This window comes from Sabethes cyaneus, chromosome 2 (assembly GCF_943734655.1).
Source record: "Sabethes cyaneus chromosome 2, idSabCyanKW18_F2, whole genome shotgun sequence".
NCBI lineage: Eukaryota > Metazoa > Arthropoda > Insecta > Diptera > Culicidae > Sabethes > Sabethes cyaneus.
The window spans coordinates 207,143,781-207,169,817 of NC_071354.1; the positions used below are offsets into that span (position 1 = coordinate 207,143,781).

General features: G+C 39.4%; 1 long non-coding RNA gene across 1 annotated transcript; it reads right to left on the bottom strand.

The window, feature by feature from the left end:
• Positions 1–20,383: 20,383 nt before the first annotated feature.
• Positions 20,384–21,035, bottom strand: LOC128737865 (uncharacterized). The gene is made up of 2 exons (XR_008412054.1): positions 20,527–21,035; positions 20,384–20,460 (listed from the first exon to the last, which is right to left on the bottom strand). It is a non-coding gene; the product is annotated as an uncharacterized LOC128737865 (long non-coding RNA).
• Positions 21,036–26,037: the final 5,002 nt, after the last annotated feature.

The following is a 26,037-nucleotide window of genomic DNA, read 5'->3' on the forward strand; positions in this document are numbered from 1 at the left end:
CTATATGGGTGTATGTCCATAGATGTCGATGATGCCCTCGCCATCAAGACGGTGAAAGATTTAGCTTGATACTTCAAGCTCCGGAACCAAATGTGAAGAGATGGCATTCTAGGTCCGAGACAGGACCCGTTCGCCCGTGAACGAGAACCGGGAAGAATAGCGAGAACTAAATTGGATTGTATGAGAGACAGATAAACTATTAGCCTGGCTGCCTGCTGTGATCCAGGTAGCTCCCGTTGTTGGCCTAGCCGTACGGCACTGAACTTCGACCGGAGATGTATGTACCGGAGACGTACAGCGAGTTCTCGGTGGATTTTCGTTCTCGCACATAGTTATCCCATTTCCGGAGCAAGAAAGCATAACTTTTCCCATTTAAGTGAGAGAAATGGATTTGGAGAAGTTAAACTTAAATATTGAATCATGGGATGAGCTGGATCGGAATTCGCTTTGCAGTTAAGACTCGGATAACTATGTATTGCCGTACCGGGAGCGGAAGATAGCGAACTGGACGAGTTTAATATTTTAACTTAATGCACTGTCGAACGGTATATTATGGTTGTCTGTGCAGTTTCGCAATGCGAAACGGAAGTTTGAAACAAATTGACTTGGAATTTCAGTCTTATCTGGCAGTGAAAAGTTGTTTGTTAACCGGTGGAAATTTGCGTGTTTTAACTCAATTGCTATGAGCTTCCCCTATCGCAGGGTAGTTATTTGGGTGATCACTTAATCGGTGAAAATACGGGTAAGATTATCTGCCTGCAACGTTCGAATGCCAGCGCGCTGGTTCAACGCTGGCAGAAAGCAAGCAATTTCGTAGTCAATCCGCAATCCATCAGCTCGTAACCACCCATATCAGTGACATCGTTGGCAGTTCCGTCCGGCTGTCAATCTGGCGGAGCGAACCTAACGACCGCCCATTCATTTATCCTTCTATGAGCTATTTAAATCGTTTTCAAACGCCGCCGGTCCGGTAACTGTGCCCATAAATCACCGCGCGGCTCCATTTAAACTGTCGCTCCGTTATCACGACTCTTGCATACTTTCAGGCATCAGCTAGCTAGTCCGCTGTGCGCAAAGTTCTAGCCTGAGACTTAATTATACCTCCCGAGCAGCTGCATTTGCCGCCTATATTTCACTTTTATCGCGTTCATAATCCTTACCACTATAAGCTGACACATGGGCTTGCGAGTCGAACCGTCGTCGTCGTTGTTTCTAGACTGTGCCCAACATAAAGTAAGTACCATCGCTGACACCATTTGCAATAAAGCAATTTACTAGTACAGGCACTGGAAAACCCTTTCTTTGAAGCTTAGACATGATTTCGTTATCTCCGATGCTGCTGCACTTAAACAACAGACATAACATACCCACTATTACTATTAATTTTATCCGCCCTAGGGGTTTTTGCTTGGAAGCACCCGATTCGAGCTGCCAGAAGATACGATAATTGATCAAACATTGCTTGCCGTCAGCAAGCAAGCCGATGCAAGTGCAATGGAAGCAATCGTTTTCTTTGTTTGTCGACTTTGATTGATTAGACCAGAATTAGGTTATGTTTTCAGCGTCTCTAGACTATACCTGCTTCATTGTTCTTAAACAGCGGTCCTTACATTGTTGAAAGTTAAGCCGGCTTGCAACAACCAGTAGCGACCGGGAAAATATGAGACACTTTTTAGCACCAACTAGAATGAATAATTAATCCCGCAAGGAAAACGCTAATTAATTCATTACTCAACTGAACATGCACTAATTAAATTTATATCACAATTATCATCTCATTAGATCTGAAATATAACTAATTCCTTTCGTCTGGCAAAGCGCGCGCGGCGGGAAAACAGGAAGCATGCAGATAGACCGTTACCATTGTCGGCAGTTCAGCAGTAGTCGAGTCGGGCAGCCAGTCAGTCAGTATCGGCGAGAGGAAAAGTTCCACTGATGATGCTGGGATGAATGCCGTCTACGTGCCACAGATATGGTTACAGCACACACAAATAGAGCGGCTGCCAAATTTAGCTCATATAATTGGAATGTTGCAGTCATTTGTTTCACTTTGCCGCACCGCGCGCACATACACACGCACACACACACACAAACTTACACTCATATTCAATGTGCTGTTCCGCACGTGCTGCACGCCCAACCGAACGGCGAACAGAAGCAGAAGCACAAGCAGAAGCAACGGGGTCCTTTCATATGTAGTCACTTCCGCCGACGTCGTCGTTGCCGTCATCGTGGGTTGACTTGTTGTGGCAGGCAGGACTGGCGCTGGCGCTGGCACGCTGGTTCACTGCGAAGGGAAACTTTCGAAAATGAGTTGCAGCACTCGAAGTTTGACTTTTGGGGGTAACTTTTCAAGTGATATATTGGGGTAAACAAGCTGCTACGGGTGTTACGCGGTTGTCAAAGTGGTTTCCCCTATCGTGGGAATGCTGATCCTGCTGTTGCTGCTGCAGTGCTGTGTGATGATCGTTGTTTGATTGTATAGCAGATAGTAACTAATTGTGGGATAAAAGTTCAATGAAAGCTGTATATATTTGCTTTCCCAGGGTAGATGAGTTTTGTGCTGGTGACAAATACTTCACACGATGTTTAAACACTATTCCGGAACTATGGAAAAGTGACGGGAGATGATTTGGAACGCAACAGTCAGCACGGTAATAAGGCAATTAGCTGCGGTTCTACATGTTACTCTACATTATTACTGCTGTATTTTTGTACAAATTTTGCGTAGGGAGTGTGGCACAGTCGAATCATAAGATATACAATGTTTATCCGAAGAGTAGTTTTAGCGATTGTTTCTGTAGAAAGAGAACGCAGCTGTAGAACAGGCGGTCGCTCAGTTATCTCGGACTATTCGGAGTCCAAGAACAGGTTATTCCGTGAAACTAATTTTCGTCTCCAGAGCATGATGTAATGCACCACTCGAAGCGACACGGTTCCTACCGACTCATGTATGCACCACATCTGATGCTTATGATAAGTGAACGCAGTGTTGGTCTTGTGTACTGGCTCGCTACCTGAAAAAGAAAGAACCCAAACGCGGTGCTTTGGTCTTCGGCTCGGCACCGATGAGCACGGTGTCAGCATACCTTGCATAATTTCGTTTTTCGCTATTTTCTATCTCAAACAATCATATTTTGTGTACGTGTACGTAAGAAATTTCGGATTTAGTACTCAGGCTTCACAATCTTGTTCGGTATCGTACGGTACGCTGGCACGGTGCTCGCTCATAAGCTTGGTGATTGATAGGATGCGGTAAAAATCTCTATATTTATTAACGACAGTGCAAAAATGCAAAAAACGTTTTGACGCTTTCGTCTTTCCAGGGTAGAGTCTCCCCTTAAAAAATCAGGTAGATTATAACGAACAAAGATGGGTTTACTGTCAAATTGACACTGACGGATTCGTTAACGCAGCCTTCTGTTTGGTCCTTAAGTTATATGGATACTAGATAAGATCAACAACGGCCAGTATAGATATCAGAGAAGATCCTCTAGCACCACCATGAATTCAATTTATGACAGCAAAAAGATGGAAGATATTTATTACTGAGATGTAGAAGAAATAGGTACGTCACGTTCTGCGGTAATTTCAACAAACAACAAATCCAATGGGAAATCCGTCATCATCATTCTTTCTTTTTCTTCTTTAACAATTGGAGTAGCTAGTGTCATATCAAGATCTTGTTTCCACTCCCTCTTGGCACCAAGTCGGCTTCTTGCTGAGCAATCCAACACGTTGGTCCCTTCTATTCCTTCTACAGGTGGGGGCCTTGCTGATTTTATTGATTGCACCAGCGCTTCCCATGAACCACCCGTGTGGGCACTACACTGCGGGGTACGTTATAACACTTCGTATGCTAGTTAGCTCTTTAAAATTGTAATAAGCGTTCGGTGTCCTGAAAGCTGGTGCTATGATTTGTTTATATCGATCGACTCCACAGCTGACGACGTAGAAAGACTTTGCATGCCCTCCCAAGTACCCAAAAATTCAGATAAAAGGGGATTTTTTAGCCTAATCAGCCAACGAAATATCATAAATCATGATCATAAATAGAACTCTATTCAGCTTAATTTTTAGGTCATTAACCGTACTTTCAAGTTCATATTTGATGATTAAACTTCGAAGGGAATACAAAGCAAGTTCTAACAGAACTAGAAAGTTCGCAAAAAGTCCACTTAAGTCGATATATAGAATACTGTTCAGCTCAAAAAGAAACTCCAATAAGCTTAAAAATAAAGACTGGGGGAATTTTCCGACTTCTTCCTGTTTTGTAGATTCACGACATTTCCCATTTAAACTACGGCATTTAATTTTGGTTAATAGTGATAATAAACCAATATAAATTATTTTATTTAATGAAAGATCATCAGTGGAATAATCGACTGTTTCTTTATAAATATTAATTAATTGTAACTTACCACACACCACCAACCAAAACCTCGGGGATTTGCACTCGAGTACTCCTTTTCGGTGACTTAGATGCATACCACTGCTCCGTTGCTGGAATATGCGATTTGCGTCGATTTTACTCGATGTGCTAATTTCTCATTTACCTCAGCCCCGAAACGAACTTAACACTCAAGAACAACTCATTGGCAAAATTCATGTCACAAGCGGCGTCAAAGATGGCGCAATGCATCAGGATAGGCCTGCAATGCGGAACGCTCGGGTTCAAATCCAGCAGCGGTAGGTGTTAGTTAGAGTTTTTTATATGGTCTATCTTAATCGCATGAAACGACTTTACAGAAGTTAGAAGGAGAGGTGAAGGTAGAAAATAGAAAAGTATAAAAATAGAACTCAAAGTGCTGTTTTATAAATTTTTCGGTGGATTTCTAAATGGGTGGTTTTATAAATTTTTCGGTGGCAGTTTCGGTGGATCTTGAATCACGTTCTTTTTCTGGAAAAATATAATGTTTTGTTTGTTTTCACCAGTTTTCTTTAGGATAATGAATATACTTCAGTCCTTTGAACTAGGCTGTAGTGATATCATCGCCCTATATTTTTGCCCCACTTTGTAACAGCATCTGCTAGAACTCATCGCCTTTCAGTCACATCAGTCATGGGCAGCGGCAGTAAATATGGTTACCGTATCACTCCAAAAGTAAAAGCTGTTTTACTTTGTGTCGCATTGACGAAATGCTTCTTCAATGGACAAGCTGGATTCCCAACCTCGTTCCCAATCTCAATCCCAATTCCAATCCCAATCCCAATCCCAATCCCAATCCCAATCTTAATCCCTATCGCTATCCCAATCCGAATCCGAATCCCAATCCCAATCCCAATCCCAATCCCAATCCCAATCCTAATCCCAATCCCAATCCCAATCCCAATCCCAATCCCAATCCCAATCCCAATCCCAATCCCAATCCCAATCCCAATCCCAATCCCAATCCCAATCCCAATCCCAATCCCAATCCCAATCCCAATCCCAATCCCAATCCCAATCCCAATCCCAATCCCAATCCCAATATCAATCCCAATCCCAACCCCAACCCCAATCCCAATCCCAATCCCAATCCCAATCCCAATCCCAATCCCAATCCCAATCCCAATCCCAATCCCAATCCCAATCCCAATCCCAATCCCAATCCCAATCCCAATCCCAATCCCAATCCCAATCCCAATCCCAATCCCAATCCCAATCCCAATCCCAATCCCAATCCCAATCCCAATCCCAATCCCAATCCCAATCCCAATCCCAATCCCAATCCCAATCCCAATCCCAATCCCAATCCCAATCCCAATCCCAATCCCAATCCCAATCCCAATCCCAATCCCAATCCCAATCCCAATCCCAATCCCAATCCCAATCCCAATCCCAATCCCAATCCCAATCCCAATCCCAATCCCAATCCCAATCCCAATCCCAATCCCAATCCCAATCCCAATCCCAATCCCAATCCCAATCCCAATCCCAATCCCAATCCCAATCCCAATCCCAATCCCAATCCCAATCCCAATCCCAATCCCAATCCCAATCCCAATCCCAATCCCAATCCCAATCCCAATCCCAATCCCAATCCCAATCCCAATCCCAATCCCAATCCCAATCCCAATCCCAATCCCAATCCCAATCCCAATCCCAATCCCAATCCCAATCCCAATCCCAATCCCAATCCCAATCCCAATCCCAATCCCAATCCCAATCCAAATCCAAATCCCAATCCCAATCGAAATCCTCATTCCATTCATTATCCCTGGGCATGGGTGGTCTCATTAGCAAAGAAAAAGTTGGAATTTCGTTTCAAAATTAAGAAAGAAGCTGAATTTATTAAAATTTTAGTTCAAATGAAAATTTTACCGAAATTTGTGTTTCTTTTGAAGGCTTGTTAGTATCGGGTATTTCTTAGTTTTGCTAAAAAGTGCAAATTAATTTCGTTGTGTACTAGTTTCTAATATACCACAGCTGTTTTTTACACGCATGAACCCCGTGTCATTCGGCCTAGATGTGACCACTTTTTTAGCATTTGTTATAATGAATTGTATTTGAAGGAAATCAATACTGTTTTAAATCAGGTCAGTTTATGTTACATTTGAGATTGGATCCAAATTATATGATTTGATTTTAAAATTATTCAAGAACGTGTACTCTATACTCTCTTTTTTCGTTTTTGAACTTTCATCATTCGTCTTTTGTCTTAGTTTTTCCGTCTTCTTTGAATTTTCGTCCTTTGGTTTTGCATCTTTTGTCTTCCATTTTTCGTTTGTTTTTTGTTTTTGTTTTTTGAAGAACAAATCTTCTCTGTTAGTCATTTTCATTCTTTTTGGCTATTTTTATGTCGTCTTTTTCTCGTTTTTCAGCGATTTGTCGTCTTTTTTGTTGTCTTTTGTGGCGTTTTTGATGGCGTCATTTTTTTGCATTTCTTATTGCTGTTTTGCAGTCTTTTCATCGTCTCTTTACCGCCTTTTCTTCATCTATTTATGGTTTTGTTGTCGTTCATTGGTATTTTTCTGCCGAAGTTTTGTTGTCATTTGTTTTTTACCTTTGTTATACTATATAACAAAGGTTTAGAAATTGGTCGAAAAACACGAAACTGATCTGAGGCCCGGAGGGCCGAATCACATATACCAATCGATAGAGCTCGACGAACTGAGCAATGTCTGTGTGTGTGTGTGTGTGTGTGTGTGTGTGTGTGTGTGTGTATGTATGTGTGTATGTGTGTATGTGTGTATGTGTGTTCGCTCCGAATTTTCTATCGCCTGTTACTCGGAGGTGGCTGAACCGATTCGACCGCTATTACTTTTGTTTGAAAGGTATTATTGCCTAGTATATCATTATTAAATGGTTTCGTGGTCTGACTTTTCGTTTGAAAGTTATAAGCAAAAATGTGAAAACTACGTGACACGGTTTTCTCCGGAACCACGTAACCAATTTTAACGATATTAGTACCAAACGAAAGCTCTTACTATTACTAAACATTTTGCTAAGTTTTATTGAAAACGGACAAGCAGTTTAAAAGTTAGCCTTGAAAAACTTGTTTTGACTAGGTACAAATGAACGCCTGTTTCTCAGAGATGGCCAAACCGATTTACACGCTATTAGTTTCATTTGGCAGGTAATATAGCCGGATAGATCACTATTGAATGGTTTTCTGATTGGGCGTTTAATTTGAAAGTTATGAGCAATCGAATACACCACACCAAAATTAACAATAATTTATAATGATTCTAACCAAGATAATTTACCTAATTTCAATTATTTTAATACCAAACGAGAGGTTTTCACACTACGAATTTGGAAGTTTCTTAAAATTGAAAGCTTTATCGTCTGGTAGAATTTGAATTTTGATTAATCCCCCTAAAAGTGAAATAAAAAAATTATTTTCCTTCAGTTTCAATAGAATACATTGATGTGTTCTGCAAACTTTTAGAGCATATTATTACAAGAAATTTTGCTGGAGACAGTAATCTTCTATCTCTTCAGTGAAGGTAGAAAAATCTTATTTATTGTACATGAATTTGTAAAATCAGTTTTTCTATTCTAACTCTTATTGTGATTGTTGTATGACTTTTTCATGTATTACAAAGTTATACAAATAATAAAAATACACAACTTTGCTGAACATAGTATACCTCTATGTTTGCTTGTATAAGAGCTGTAGAACTTCAATTGTAAAAAATAACCTGATTTTGACCCCGAATTACTCGATTACCAACAGACGGATACATCTTAAACATTTTACATTTGCTGGTAGAGAAAATTCCAGTTGGGGTCAATTGCGGTACACCTCGCATGCTACTTGCTTCGTTTCTGTGATGTCGGTTTATGCTAATCTTGTTTCCTAACAATTTAAAGTATTAATGCATTGAATAATTCTGACATTTTGCTCATAACAAGTTTACTGAAGAATATACGTTAGTATATACGTAATATACGATTTGTAACTTTATAACAATACGGCATTCAAAAACCTACACATGTTGTAACCCTACAGTACCTACAGTAACAACTTACTCAGCAATTTCATGAGAAAAGGAACTATCAAAATTTATAAGTGCTTCTATTTGGTTCAAATTTTGTAAACTTATTCAATTTCCAAAAATTTCATGTAAGCCAAACGTGTCGAGTTCTATCTCAAATAGCAAGTAAGATCGTATAACCACAGATAAACAGACATAACACTCGTTTTCCATTCATCGTACCGATAAAACCGTCATTTCAAATTTGGGCTTAGTTGGGAATATTTGACGAAAGAAGGGGATTTCCCCATAAAAAATACTTGCTACTTCGAGGGACACCCATACTGCTATTTGATATTTGGGAATGTCGATCATAGATGGTGTTAGTGTTCAGGCTAAATGTGAGGTACGATAATTTTTGTTGATTTTTCTTCCAAGAGTTATGTCTGTTTGTCTGTGGTATAACAAAGGTTCCTTTCACCACTAGGTGGATTAAATCAGGTTTTTCATCGTCTTATCGTCATATTAATGCCCTCTTCTCACGTCTTTGGTCATCCGTTTGCTGTCTTTTCTGCGTATTTATCGTCCTTTTGACGTCTCTCTGTTGTATTCATACCATCTTTTCATGGTCTTCTGGCCATCTTTTCATCGTCTTATCGTCATCTTGATCGTGGTTTTTGACGGCTGTTTTTGGCATTTTTTGTCGCTTTTTCCGGCAGCTTTTTGCTGTTTTTTTTTTGTTTTGACACATTTTCGTCAACAATTTCTGTTGTCGTCGTCAGTTTTTACATGCTTTTTCACCTTTTTTATGCTTTTTAAATATGTTTTTGAAATTTTTTGTCGTGTTTCTTATTTCGTTGTCTTTCTTTTTGTCATATTTTCGTTGTCGTATTGAAACAGAAGGCCAAGTTTCGATTACGGAATGTAGAACCTAGGCTTTGCTTTTTAGGTTCGGCTAGATAGGGTGTCTAGATCAAACCTCGTGTTTTTAGTCTTGACCAGGAAAGCAAATATTAATATTTTTTGAAACGCTGGTTCTACAATTGATGAAGGGACGGTAGGAGAAAGTAATGAAGAATTTTTGAGTGAATGGGTGGATGGGAAACAGTGGAAAATGTGGTACTTTCGGTAGCTTAAAGTGCAAAACGGTTTCCTCGGTTGGCAATGATGGATTTTCTCGATCTTTCTAGAAACAGCTATCATTCGATAAACCTCGTGGAGGTTTTTTGCCAATATTGGAATACAAATATGGTGGTCGCCCTCGACGTGCGATGAAGCGGTGAAGGGTAATGAAACAGGTTGGTGTCTAGGTGAAGGGAGTGGGGGGTTATTGGTAGCTATGCTTAACAAGTTGTCGTTGTGACTCCTACCTTTTATCCAATGCTGGAAGGTGCATGGGTCGAACCAAGCTATAATCTGAGATTATAACCGAATTCGAACCCACAACACCCGCCAGGGCATGTGGTTCGCTGGTACTTGTACCTTTGAACCATAGAGGCGCTGGACAAAAGGAGACTGCGTAACCCCCCTTATTAAGCTAGCGACATGGGTTGGATTATTTTTAAACACAAGTTGTGCCTCTTCCTCCGTCTACCGTAGAAACCACCGATCGAGAAGTTTAATCTAACCTTGTTTTTACTGGCAACACTCGACTGACGTTTACTGACGACGACACTCTACTAAACACGAGGTTTGGTCTATTTCATAAGAACGGAACCTATCCCCGAAAACCCGCGCTGAGAATCGCGGCTAACAAGCTGACAGACGAATAGCGTCACACGCAGTACCTTGTAAGTCGCAAAGGCCTGCATAGTGTCGTCGTCCCGCCAGTAAAAACAAGGTTAGATTAAACTTCTCGGTCGGTGGTTTCTACAGTAGACGGAGGAAGAGGCACAATTTGTGTCTTAAAATAAGACACAAATAAGATTTTTCATAGATTTTTGGACACACAATCGAGTGATGATATCAGTTTTTATGCTCTGCTATACTGCTATACTACCCCATTCACTTGACTACCAACCAGGAACCAGCAACATTGTAGGTTATGGCTAGCTCTACAAATTCCTCACATACAAGTTTTTCAAATTCTGCTTGGCTAGACGGTAAAGTCAAACGAATCAAACCTGAGTCAAAGTGATCGTGCCATGCCCGTTCACATCCTACCCTGGTGTGTCTATCGTAGGGATACGAGTATGCGTTCGCATACCTTCTGTGCACTATCAGATTGTCAGAGGATGACGGACTATAGTCGTTCAGCTGCAAATAGACGTACTTATATTCTCGGAAACGTAGCGTAGGAATAACATCGATGATAATGAAATTTAGTCTGACAGCGCTATTTTCCGTTGTAATTGTGAGGAATTGACGACTCAACGATTAAAATTGAACACAGAATGATACCGGTGGAAGTTTGATCATCCCAATTCAGAAAATTCTGCATCACTTCTATTAGTTTTACTAATTGATATAAATGTACAACAATTTCGTTAAAACCACAACACGAAGCCATTCAGCTGCTTTGAACTGCGCTGAAACTGAAAGCTATCAAAATTTATTCCCAATCAACTTGCGACCACTTTTGCTCGAGTCCTAACAATTGTTGGGAAAGTTTTCCGTGAAAGAAAAAAAAACACACTTGCCAACTGATTTCCGTGAAACAATATCAGGACAACTGGCTTTGTTTTCCGCTTCCAGCTGGAACGCACCGAACAATGCAAAGTGAAATTTCCATCCAAATGTATGGAAAACTATTTTCTCTCTTAATGATTACTTGTCTAGCGCTTGGTCGATCTGTCGTCGCACTGAAAATAAACACGCTTTCGTACTTACTGGAAACTTTGTCCGTACACTTTGGCACCTCCTTTCGCCGACCCGTTCCCCAGCTGATATCCCTCTTTGCGCTCTTGTTGCTGAAAAAAATATAAATTCGAGCAAAATTGCGCACTGTAAGACTGTTACTTTGAGTTTATATAATTCACAGTTTCACTCGGAATCGCATTTGCTACGTAAATCGGTACCTACTGCATCATTATGCGCTGTGATGCAAATCGAACTTAATTGAACAGCAGTGTCGGTGAAAAGGGTAACTTTTTCCATAAAAGACTGTTATTTTCTTTTTACTTTTCACTTTTTGCGTTTTTCTTTTCCTATACCGGTTGGTTGTCAGCTAGTTTGGGTGCGCTGCTGGATGTAGGTACGTACCTAGATGGCACCTCCACCGATTCGTTCGTACCAATTGAGCACGTTTTGCGAACAACTGTGCAATTTATATCTTCCAGTCGGTGACCTTTAATTGGCAGTTATGGGAAACGAATTTTAGTGGTTGGGTAGAAGACTTTTCTGCTAGGGGAGCGAAGCATTGTTCTACTCTTGGAGCCGATAGGAAAAAGTCTAACTTGGAGCGAGGAAAACCACAAGCAAGTGAGTGGTTTTATTACCGAGGTTGTTATTAGGTGTAATATTAATTCGAGTTAGTTTCTGTACTTATCAGTACAAGTGCTTCAACTTGAATTTTAGTGGTCTGTATCTGTTGGGTAGGGAGGGAAGATTATGTTTGGACAAAGGTTTTTGGATGTCTGGCGTCAAAACACCTCAACCTATTTACAGCGAACAAGGAATTGAGTTGAATTTTGTTTGCAAATAATGAAAGTAAATCTAACGTAGAGTGACACTCCTCAAAACCACTAACGAACAATGCAACAAAACCAAGTTCTACATCAGGTTGAAACGGAACAAAGATCAGTAACATTAGCTAAATTAAAAGTAATCATCCATCCAAAGTTGCCAGTTCCAACTGCCAGCCAGCGGCATCTTCGAGTGATCTGCACTGCACTTCGAGTGACTGCGGCGCTCAGTCAACCGAGCACAATGGAGCAAAGCGGTGGCACAGAATCACTTTTCAGCTTTAGTTTGTTGGTAGTTGCTAACATAAAAGTAGGTAATTCTGAGTGCAATTGTTTTCAAGAACGGGATAGGCCCAATTATCAAATTGTGGCACAAGACTTCACTTTGGATTCGAATATGGAACAACAGGGCAAAACAGGTCCCTTGAATAGAAAAAGTCCCAAGACACTGCCTTGAGGTACATCGAACTGAAACTGAAATAAAGTAGAAACACAACACAAATTATTTTGCGTTTTCAAATGAAATACAGGAAAAAGATTAGCTAAGATTCCGGTTGACTATATTTGAATTGCTGGGCCTTTTGTTTAACTCCTGCCATCAGATCTGTACAGGCATCTCGTCCATTTTGCTCGCCGCAAAACACAAGTCGGTATAGTTTGCTTCGAACTGCTTGTCATTTCCAACCATTCTTGAGTCTTCCTTACGTAAGAAAGACATTATGTTATGTGCCAAATCCGGCAAAAACAGTATGGAACACCCGTGTTGTTTCAAAAATGTCAGCACAGGTACAGATTACCTGCCAAATCCGACAAACGTTCCTCGAACATTTTTAGTGGGTTGGTGATAGTTGTTTTGGCCACTTTTTACAATTTGCAAAGTAGACATTGTTCCTCCTATTTAAACACTTTGGTAACTGAAGAGCAAATGTCAAAATAAAAATACAGGCGTTATTTAGTCCGCATACACCTACATACAGGCAACATTTTGGGGTGCTATGGGAGGTAACCGTGCAGTCTGCCAAATAACAATGATGTCGGTAGCTTGATTGACTTGACCGATGGACATCACATACTGCTGGACCGATCGATAATACAGATACAGATCGATGGACAGAACAGACCGATGGAATAAACAGTCCGATGAATATGACAGATCAATGGATAATGCGGACCGTTGGACAAGATAGATCAATGGACTAGATAGACTAATGAACAATACCCAAGTCGCACAGTTGTTACGAACCAGTTATGGCAACCAATTATGTGACCAATTTTAGTCATAAAAGTGTTGCTGCAACTAAAAGTGTCATATATATGCTGTTTGGGTACAGACCGATGAATAAGACAGGCCAATGGATAAGACAGACCGATGTACTAGATAGAGCGACAGGCTAGACAGACCGATGGACATGATAGATCGATGGACTAGACAGACCGATGGACAAGAGAGACCGACGGACTAGACAGTACGATGGACATGACAGATGGTTGGATAAATAATCCGAGGGACTACACAAGCTGACGGACAATATAAACCGGTGGACAAAACAGATCGATACATAAGACAAACCGATGGACTAGATAGACCGATGGACAAGGGAAACCGACAGACTAGACAGATCGATGCACAGTGGTCCAGAAACGAAAACTAAGTGGAAATTTACTTTTCCGACTTAACGAGTCATAAGAGCTCCCTGCAATGTTCAGCAAGTTTCTTCAACTCTAAAAGACAATTAATGTGAAATCAACGGCTAAGTTCCAGTTTGGCTTGTAAACACATAACACATAATAACTTTTTGTAGAAAAGAGATAGAAGGATAATTTCTTCGACAAAGTTGTAACTGAAGATTATATAAGTAACTTTGCCTAACAGATAGTAGGCGTATTTTTTATAGTTTCTATCTCACAGGGCGTTTTATATGAAAACCTCTCGAAAATCACTTTTTCCCTAATTACTTCAAATTTAATGGTTTTATTGTATCATAATGTTTTACATAGTAGTTTCTCTTATCAAAAGACGTATTTCTGTAGAACATTGTATGTTGAAAACTCATACGTATAACGAGTTATAACGTTTTTAACAACGAGTTCTAACAACTAAAATAATAGTTTGCAATATTACGTGTGGAATAACCAACAAAAACTTGTTTTGTTTTTATTATTGATTGAAAATTGTATCAAAAAGACATTATTGATGGTAGAGATTAACCACATTTGCAAAGTAATGAAAATTGAATGATTGATATTTATCCAAAACAGCTGGTGCAGATAGAAAACTGATGTTATATCCGAAATTCGAAGACTATTTTACGTGACAATCAATAGAAATTATGTCTTGGTACGACAAATTTATTTTTTACTATCGACTTGACTCTCATCGTCTTCAAGAATATATTAGAAAATACTGCATAGTGAAAAATGGCCAAACATGGAATAATTAAACTGAAATTATTCGAGTTAGAAAAAAACCAGTTTTTTATTTTCACTTAGTTTGAAATAAAATTTTATGCTTTCAGAAACGGCCAAGTTCGATTTTTTTCCGTTTGCCCCTTTTGGAGATATTCTATTCTAAAAAAGACTAAAAAAACACAGGAAAAATGCTAGAACTCGTTGTACGTATGAGTTTGCAACATACAATGTTCTACAAAAATATGTCTTTTGATAAGAGAAACAACTTTGTAAAACATTATGATGCAATAAAACCATTAAATTTGAAGTAAGTAGCGAAAAAGTGATTTTTGAGAGGTCTTTATATAAAACGCCTTGTGATATAGCAACTATAAAAGGCCTAGGGAAAGACGGGGTAAGACGGCCCCCCTAAGCAATTAAATTGCTAGCATAAAATGCGTTCGTAAGTTCATTTTTTCTTGTATCACACATGAATAAGCATTTATTTACATATCATTAGAAATTATACAATTATTTGTTTTGTGTATTTTTCCACGATTTTTCGTCAATTTTTGAACCGTCATATCACGCGTCAATTTTCAGGCGGGGTAAGAAGGACCACAGAGTTGACAGAGTTAGACGAATCGTGGCAGTTTTTAAGCGTTTTTAGAGTTGCAAAACTAACTTCAATAGTATTTACTCAACAGATACAAATTTTTTAAAGATTTTTCATAAAAGAGCATAAAACTAACTTGTAACTAAAATAAAATTAAGTTGTACCGCTTAGCCAATGCAAATGCAAGTTCTTCGATCATACTGAATCTATTGAACCGCTCCTCCAGTTCTAGCAAATGCTAACAAGTTCAAGATCCGAGCCTCATTGTTGGCGTATCGTTGCGTACTTTCTGCCGACGAAGAGTTGTCTTGGGAATTCCGAATGTGGTAAATGCTGTCCTGATGGACATACCTTTATCAATGGCCAATTTGGCCTGATTCATCTGATCCGCCGTCTACTGCATCCGCGATGTTTTTCTAATATACTTTCGAGGCATCTACTCAAACAAAAACGAACACGACCCAGGAAAATCTTCAAACATTATTAGCACTACAACGTATGGCCCTTTTACCCCGTGAAAAATGGCCCGTCTTACCCCTAGTTTACAATCTTCACCATTTTGCATTTTTCACTTAAGCCGAACTATTTTACATACCTATTTCGATACACACAAAACAGGAATCGTTTTACAAATGTCAGCGATACGGAGAGACCTCGAAATACTCCGTTATTTTGCAAAAATTACGGTAGCGTAATTGCAAAAAATTTAAGGATTTCTAATCGAAATCGATGTGGTCCGTCTTACCCTTTGGCAAAGTTACTTATATAACCTTTAGCCACAACTTTGTCGAAGAAATTATACTTGTAACTCTTTTCAATAAAACTTTATTATGTATTATGTATTTACAAGCCAAACTGGAACTTAGTCGTTGATTTCACATTAATTGCCATTTAGAGTTGAACTACTTTGCTGAACATTGTAGGGAGCTATTTTGAACCACAAAAAACTTTCCACTTAATTTTCGTTGCAGGACCACTGTGCAATGGAAAATGCGGACCGTTGGATAAGATAGAATGTTGGAGTAGACAGACCGATGGACAAGAGAGACCGACATTTTTCGCTTACGACTTGCCGGCTTCATCAGTGTCTGTTTTCGAACTTCGGCAAGTCGTAAGTGTAAAACGTATCTGCCATGAAAAAATTAAAATAGTAGAATTTAATTTGGAAAAAAGTTTTCTTTCATTTAATTTCAGGTTTCGTCTTATACAAAAACTTCGAGAAAATTTATCAATACTGCGCCAGTGATTAAATTATTTAGCACTTTATGCCACCGAATGCGCCACACTTTGGCGGGCTATGGGTGACAGCCATGAAAGTTGCCAAATCACAATCACATCGATAGCTCGGTAGCTCTCGTTTCGTCTAGCCTACGAGGATTTGGTAACAGTATTGGAGGCTGAATTGGAAGCTAAGATGAACTCAAGGCCACAGTAGTGAATGAGACAGATCGATGGACAAAACAGACCAACGGGGTAGACAGACTGTAGGACAAGACATTGCAATGGACTGATATTCACAATAGACCGATAGATAAGACATACCATTGGAAACGAGAAGCCAACGGACAAGACAGACGGAATTCAAACAGACAGAATTGAAAAGAACGGTATGGGAAAAAATAGAAGACTGTAGAGTAAATCAAGATAGACATGAAAGCACCATTAAAATTTAATCAAAATTACAATGAAGATTACGGTAAAATAAAATATGGCATATTGGAAACTAAATCATTCAAACTAAATTAGCATCTAATTTTGTCTCAACATTTTATCTATTACTTTGTTTATATTTTTCAATTTCTCCTAAGCTTTTTGTTAATGTTGTATACATTTTCTAAATTTTTCGTCTTAATTCCGATACAATTTGTAGTCGAGTTAAATTTGTATTGACGGAAACTTTCCTTGCTTTAAATATTTATTTTGAAACGATGATTCTACAATTGATGAAGGGACGGTAAGGGAAAGTAATGAAGAAGGAGTTTTTCGGGAATGAAGGGGAAGGGTGGAAAGGAAGGGGGGGGGGGGTAATAGGTAGCTATGGTTAACAAGTTGTCGCTGTGACTCCTATCTTTTGTCCAATGCTGGAAGGTGCATGGGTCGAACCAAGCTGTAATCAGAGATTATAACGGGATTATAACGGGTACCAGTGAGCGACACGCCCTGGCAGGTGTTGTGGGTTCAAATCCGGTTATAATCTCTGATTACAGCTTGGTTCGACCCATGCACCTTCCAGCATTGGACAAAAGATAGGAGTCACAGCGACAACTTGTTAACCATAGCTACCTATTACCCCCCCCCCCTTCCTTTCCACCCTTCCCCTTCATTCCCGAAAAACTCCTTCTTCATTACTTTCCCTTACCGTCCCTTCATCAATTGTAGAATCATCGTTTCAAAATAAATATTTATATATGCCTGACCGCATTTCAAGGTCATGACTAAAGTCACGAGTTTGGTCAATTTCCTTGCTTTGTTTTATTGATATTGATATGTGCAGCATTGTGAAACTTAACTATTGTAACTACAAAGGACGAGCCAATAGAATCGCCAACCCCGGTCGCGATGCTGTCGGTTTCTTTCTTCCTTCTTCGCGTATGTTTCCCCACAATAAAGCAACATAGAGTTTGCTTTTGTCAGATGCTGTTCCACAGCAAGCAAGAATCATGATTTGTTTGTTTTCGTGACGCGCTCTTTGGAGGTTGAATAAAGCAGCATCTCTTGTGCGATTGTGTGTGGTTTCCTTTTTTTCCTGTTTTGTTTGTTTCCTTTACACAATGGCCAACATGGCAGTGTGCAGTGTGACGCGGAAAATAAGGTTCTTCTTCTTGTTCGTCCTTTGTGATAGTGCTACAAATGGAAATCTCTTCGGCTTTCAAGTTGGACAGCATAATATAGTAGCTGCGAAAGAGAGCAGGAATAAAAAAAGAATCAGCCGACAGTGCTACTTTATCTGCCGAAAATGTTTTTGTGACCAAATGTTGAAACATGGCTGCTTGGGAAGTTTACTCGAACCCGGTTGACGGTTGAATTGAAGTGAAATTCCTACTGCTGTGCCGCTTACAAGTGGAATTCACATTTGCTCAAAGCTTCCGATAACATATTCTATATTTTACTTAGTCTAAAAATTCACGTCCACTGATTTTCAATATGTAATCAAAGTATAAAATGATCATCCGGTATCGATCATACTTTTGCCTCTAGCAAACGAAAACGACACGGAACTGTGGCATCGTTTACCGTCTGCCAGTGCAAAAACAGAACAGAACAGGACACAGACGGGATACTCTTATCATCGTCCTTCCGTAGTGATAGCAGTATAACCGGTTAATTGCATACGCCATACATAACGGGGAAACACGGAGATTCACTTCCCGATGGCGGTCGTTCAAACGGCTGGCAACGGTACCGAACGGACGGACTTTAATGTTGTCATTGCACTCTCGGTGCTCGGTGTTCTACGGTGTCGGTGGCGGAGCATTCAGTGGGGATTTCTTCCAGGACAGGACAGGATGCTACGGATGTTAGAGCGTAGTCACTTTGATTGCCAGGGCGCATGAGTAGCGCACTGACTGCACTTGTGTCGTCGGGATTTGAGATGAATTGCCTCGAGCAATTCGGCAGCAGGATAGAAATATATGGGTCAGGCTACCGTGCGTCCGCGTCATCCGGCAGTATTGATGTTGGGGGTAAAATGATCGCATGGTACGTGTAGGTTGTTTCGCCGTTTCGTCGCCAGCAGCCATCAATTTCGGATGTTAGCTTCTAAGCGATGACTCCGGAATCCCCCTCCCAGTTCGATCGATACGTGCTGCATTCTGCCTGTGCACGCAACCGTGTCCACAGAAGGATAGGTACTCTGTTGCTGCTACTGCCTCTGCTACTGTTTGAGTATAAATTGCTTATCGTGATGCTTCGTTGGAAATCGCACTTTGCATTAAATGGCCCGCTTATTGGGTGTAGCAGGCAAAATCTAAGCCGTATCCTGCTCAGCTATAATAGTGTCGTAAATGCTCGAAAAGTACGTACGTACGTACGTACGAACCGTACATCAGCTCATCCGATTTTACTTTCAGCTCTAACACCACTGACTGGGGTGCAGAAGGAACGCATGGTTCCTTTCGTGAGATTGAGGTATTAAGTGTTAGATTGATTTTTACTCTCTAATGGAGCACGTTTAAGGCGATTAAACCAGGAAAAATAAAATTCGCTTGATAGACCAGTAGTAAAGACGCCACTGAGGATTAAAATTTATAGTGCGATGGTTCCTCGTTTCATCGCTAATAGGTAGTTTTACTGCACAATACTTACGAGGCAATAGTACACGAAAAAACAGCACTGTAAAATGAGTGATTTTGGTTTAAACGTTTAGATATGTATTTGATTTACATAATTTACTTTTGTATTTAGATTTAGATGGTGAATGACCAATAGGACACAGCCTCTAGTTTCTGATAATAAATAACAGAAGTTGGCGCTAGTGTTTCATCATGCGCCATGCGTAAGAGTATGCTTGAAACTATCAACACAGAGAACAGATTAACAGGCTCGAAGGAAGTAATCGATTTTTTGTGTGTAAAATCTGTTAGCCTCTAACTGCTCAGTGGGGTGGGGGGGTTTGAGAGGAATTTATGTTGCTTACCGGTGCAGTCACAACAATGCTTATTATCACCACGTAACTCGCGCGAACACAGAAACGGATATCGAAACAATATGCAAAGTTTAACCAAGGGAAAAACTTACCAGTTCAATTGCTGCTGTTGAAAGGCTAAATAAAATAGAAAAAGCAAAATTCTCAAAAGAAACCAAAAGAAGAGGGCTTAATACTCCTTTCGAGTTCGGTAAGCGGAAATCAGGGAAGTTAGTGGCGGATAATATTGCTTAAACCCAAAGTTATAATCACTATTACAATTTTTATTGTTCCCTATCCCGAGAATTCTCACGGCCTTATTAAGTTTACTTGCGCGCATTCGTTTTGGTGTACTAGAGGGGCTAGCGGTTGCTCCTTCTTCTCTGCGGTCTTCCCTCACCGCCGGCAATGGTCAAGCCGGTTGGACTAGGCTGGACTAAGCAGCCGAAGCACACGAATCCACCAGGGTCTGTACTTCCCGGCCACCGATTTATTGACGTTCCGGTGATGAATGATTCTTTACCTTGAACGATGTTCGTAGCTTCGTGGTCGTAATTTTAGATGCGGTTGCGGTGTTCTTGTGTTGCACTTTTGGTGACTGTCGAAGAAACGGTCCAAATTTCTGGAACCAAAACACAAAAGGCCCCTCAAGGACCTACGAGCGCATTAGATATCTCCCCGTACTAGCCCTACACCTATTTCCCCGTACACCAGCATTTTTATTTAAAAATGTTTACCTTTTGTTTTTTGCTACTAACAATCACTTGTCTTCTCGGATATTGGATTACATTGTACTATCACAATAGCTATACTTAACAAACATACTTTTACAATAATATTCTTTTAAGATTGCACAATTAACTTTGACTTACTTTTGAATTTGAACAAAACAACATTATCTTCCGTCACAATTTAATTTTAAAAACTGTACAACTTTAAAAAAATCACCGTCGCGCACCTGTGTTTTCTTTTGGATTGCAAGAAAGAATAAAGCTTCATTTTACGGATTGGCCTTTTTAAAGCTTTTCAAGTTTAAAAGCGGGATATCCGAAGCTTCCCGATTTTAAACAACCTATTGAATTGGCAACAATCCTCTTGGTTAGCACCCTGTGGTATTGAACACCGTGTTCGTATTTATCGACGTATCTGTGGGCGTATTAGTGTCTGAGTGGTCCGTCCATCCATGGACTTGGAGGGTTACCACCCTTACAGTTGCAAATCGGGGTGGTGATAGTAAGCAAAGTTTTCCTACTGAGTGACTGTTCCGCCTAGAAGACTTGGAATATTATCACCCATATAGGTGACTGTATGCCGTCTCGGTAAAGTTATCCCGCCTGAGTGACCCTTCCATCTAGAAGATTTGGAGTGTTATCACCCACACAGTTGATAGCTTATCCGAGGCTGGTTGTTAGCAATGAGAGACATTCGCATCAGAGAAAACTTTCCCCTGTAAACCATCCCTCCGCCCAGAAGACTTGGAGGGCTATCGTTCACACAGCCGACACCTTACTCAGATGTGGACTTAGGGCTTTAGGATTAAGGAAATTCGAGCAGGTTGAGATCTTAAATTGGCAAAGCTAATTATTTAAAATTTGTAACCGAAAGGTTACAAATCTGTCGGTAGCGCCCTCCAGAAATAGTTTGCCAAACGCATCAAAAAATATCCATGTACCTTTATCAATATTTCTTTGTGCTGGAGTTACATAGCAGCGATGGCAGCGACATCAAGATTTAGTTTGCCACTTACTGCTCGAGGGGTGCTCTATTGAAGGATTACTCGTAGATTACATGAAAAGTTTTTACACACTTTTTGTCAATTACCTGTTAGTCTGTTCTCTGTGCTATCAATGTTTCCCTGTTGAATAACAACAGATGTCGTTACTTTGTAACGCATATTGTACATTTCGGAAAAAGCTAAATTTTGCGCGACAATAAATTTACTCAACACAGTAACATTGCTCTCTCATGCATCTCAGTTTCTTTTGTATTTATAGCTAATCGCAATATAACAATATAATATTTGACACCTAAACCAATAAATAGTTGGTAAACATTGGTTTTATTTACTGCGTTCATGTTGCGAAATTTAATTTTTTCGTATTGAAATGCCGCAAACATATTCAGCTCCTGGCTCTTGTACGGTATCAAATCACTTTGCCGGGCTATCGGATGAATGGTAGTAAGATGCTATGGAAAGGTATAGGAAATTTTGTTAGTCTTCAAAACTAGGCAGAAGTAATGAAAATTAAGTATAACAGAGTAACTGTACCACAAATAAAATATGACTAGTGATTGTTTTTCAAGTAGGTAAACATAGAAGTGAGAAATTTCGATTTTACTACCACTAAAAAGCACCATTTCTTGAAAAGTAACGGTTCGTATGGTGTCCTATTTGTTGTAACCATTAATAATACAGTAGTCCCCCGAATAATGTGGTTTCGAATAAGAACGTTTCCAATAAGGACGGCCTCGAGTGATTCCATTAACGCGGTCGAGCGTCCTTATTGGAGTCTTCGTAGCATATGGGAATTGACTTGACTTAATTGGTTCCAACATGGAATAACTTGTTATCCGGACCGTATAGAAGGTTGGTGTCTTCGACAGAGTTGTTTAGTACATCAATGGGTTTTCATTGGATTTTATTATTGCGGAATTGTCTCACTACGTGGCGCTAGCGTATATGTAATACTCTTACTATATCTATACTATATATTGCGCTGTTGACTATCTAGAAAGTTACGGTCTTCGGGAAGATTGCTCAAATGACTGCCACCTTCAAGGTGGTATGGAAAATAGCGCAGAACTCACTCGCGGCGCGTATAAGCAGTATTCTTATACAGGCTGTATCTTGCGATGCTGAACGCTCAACGCTCAATTTTATTCTCAAGCAACATTTTCTACCTACAAAAAATCTATCGTGGTAATCTTCCAACTATTATTGCTACTTCCTAAATGGCCAGAGAAATCCCACCAACTAACTTATTCATTGAGTCTCAGTCACGTTAACACATTTCCAGCTACTTTCTAAACATTTTTAATGATTCATGAACAATTATATTTGCATTTTATCACTATATATTTTTTAAATTGAAACTTGCATAGACCAAACTCGTGTTTTTAGTCTTTAACCTTGAAATGCGGCCAGCCATTAATATTAATATTTTTTGAAACGGTGGTTCTACATTTAATGGGAGAGACGGTAGGAGAAAGCAATGAAATTTTTTTTGGAGTGGTGGGGAAAGAGCGGGAAGGTGAGGGGGGGGGAGGTTATTGGTAGCTACACTTAACAAGTTGTCGTTGTGACTCCTACCTTTTCTCCAATGCTGGAAGGTGCATGATCTCAGATTATAGCTTCGTTCGACCTTCCCCCCCCCTTTAGTTGCCCAAAACCGGAAGGACAAAAACTTTATAAAATATTTGCCTTGTGTCAGCCTGTGTGTTATTTTTAAGTCTGTTTGGAATTGTCTTTGCGTCTTTTCGTTTAGTTTTTTTTGGTTTCATTAGGCCATTACAAATATTTTAAAAAGTTTTTGTCCCTCCGGTGTTGTGCCACAAAAGGGGGGGGGGGAGGTTTAGACAAAAAACAAAGAGAATTTCTTGATCGTGCAAAAAAATATGGATTTCAGGTATTTTTACTTAAAGTTTAAACGTGAAACGTGCCTCCCAGTTGGCTCCGAGGTGTGACGCTAGCCTAATAAGCCAGTCGTCGTATGTTCGAATCTCGACTGGAAGAGGCTGTTAGGGTCAATAGGATCGTACGACTGGCCCTGCAATTGTCCTGCACTCTAACAGCTGGCTGCGAAGTCTCTCGAATAAAAACAGAAGGTCAAGTCTCGATAACGGAATGTAGCAGCTAGGCTTTGCTTTGCTTTAAACGAGAAACCCAAATCAATTCTTTCTGTTTATATACACGTTTCCATGCAAAAATTGACTAAAAGAAAAACAAATATAAAAGAAAATTTGTTTTACCGATTTTCGGAAATTCTAATGTTCGAATTTCCATTTCTGTTTAGTTTTAGAAGCGTTAACTCCACTCTTTTTTCGAGTTTTTTTAGGTTGTGGAGAACACAGGTCCCCGATTTTTCAAGCCAATTTAGAAGCGAGGGGGAGCGGGGGATGACAAAAACTTTAAAAATAATTTGTAATAGCCTTATTTATTTATTTATTTATTTATTTATTTGTTTGTGTCACCTTTCTTTTTTGCGTGTTGACATTTAGTGTCATTTTCGTAGTATTTTTGTGTAATTTTAAGTGGTTATTTTTTCAACATACCGTGAATTCGGCTGAAATTGATCACTTTTTCGAGTATATTTTAAATATCTTTGAATCGAAACATATTTAAGAAGATGATTGAGTTTTAAAATAAGTACTGTAGTGCTGGCTACACGACAGTATCATGTACAACGTATATAAATAGTTTTATTTTAGATAAAACTTAATGTAATCGTGAAATTGAACAATCACAAATAACGGGTGAAATTGATCACGTAGAAATCAAGATGATATTGCTATCAAACCACATGCTCTGACAGCAATAAGCTAGCGTGCAGTATAAAATCTGGCGTAATCGAGATAGGCAACATAACATCCTGCATGTAGGCAACAATGTCGCGTATAGCAACTAGCACCAAAATCAGACAGACAGCTCTCCATTAGCATGGATGATGCGGCTGCTAAATGAATATGAACGATAAAAAAGATATTTAGCAAATTTTAGCACCGTATTCGCGATTTTTTGTTTAAACGTAACTGCATATATGTGTAAATGCACGATTTAAGTATACAATCTTCACCTATCTAGTGAAACAAATAATTTAATTCTCCTCATATACAGGAGCTTGACTGTCTCTTTGAATGTGTAGTTGCATTTCGCTATGTATGCACAAACCGATCTCTTGCACTCTCATGCAACTGCCATATGGATCGTTTGTAACATTTGTGCGAAGTATTGTCTGTCTTTTGCACTCTTTTATAAATCTCCATTCTGCTTCACAGAAAGAATAAACTTTCGCAGGTGGCAGCTCCATTTCGCAGCCATAGCGAAATCTATGTTAACTCAGTTCATGATGTTATCAATCGTTTTATTTCGTAGAAGGTCAAATTAACAATTTCTATTGCATTATTTTTTTCATGGAAACTATCAAAGCACAGCCAGATAATTAGAGAACCAAATTAGTTCCATTAAAACTTCCATCTGCAACGAAATTTGTGTTAACGGCAAAGAGTTTTATCGGGCATGTTGAAAATTGTGATTCGATCAAAATAGTAAATTTTAAAAAATCAAGCCATTTACAAAATCAATCTTGCTAAAATCCAAGTGACTGTAACTCCATCTTTATATGAATGGGTGCATATACAGCTTTATTATGAATCACTATAAACGTAGAATAATGAGTTTTTTACTCGTTGGTCCGCAGTGATCAATTTCACCCGACTGTTCAATTTCGCCCGAATCGACGGTACTTTTTTGTAACATATTTGTATATTTTTTTGTGTAATTTCTAAGTCATTTTGCTGTTATGGTTTGTGTTATTTTAATATCATTTTAGTACCCTTTCTGTATTATTTTGGCATAGAAATTACAAGGTGCCTTACAATTTTTTAAAATAATTTGAGACATGTAGCCAAAACAACTAAACTGAACTCGACTAAACTAATTTTTGTATCAATGTTCTGTCATTTTTGGAAAAATGTCAGTGTTTGTATTAGTTTTGTGCCTTTATTTCGACGTTCATTCTGAGATTTTTTTACATTTTGACGTAGGACTACGTCTTTCAGGAAGGTAGCTGGTATAGGGGGTAATTCCAATAAATCTTTCTCGAAAAGTGGTCAGGTTTTGAACGCTAATAGCTTAGTGGTTTCCCGATCGATTTTCAATATTCTTACACCAATCGGTTGGAAAATCTTCTAAGAATTGTATGAAAGTATAGATTCTTGATGTTGAACTATTGAAAAATTGAAAATAATGAACTTATGTTTTACCAGAATTCTCGCTTCGTGATTGGTTGTTGGAAATGACGTCATCAAAGTGGAAATGCGTTTTCACGCTTCCGCTTATAATTCAGTCAATTTTCAATGGATTTCCAAGCTATTTAGACCAATTGGTTGAAAAATCGATTTGGAAAATATTAAAAATATAGAAAACTGTTGATTTTCAATGCGCGTCATTGAAAAATTGAATTATTTTCATATTTTTGCCTTCCCTCGTCAGTGCTTCCCTAGCACGGATGACAGAAATATATACGATATGAGCTATGGGTTATGCTTCCTTATCTTCTTCTTCAGCAGCATAGAGCCGGGGTGGCTCGTGCTGTTTCAAGCACTCCATTCAACTCGGTCTTGGGCCACTCGTTGCCAATTTCCTAGTCGTCTCAGAAGTCGCA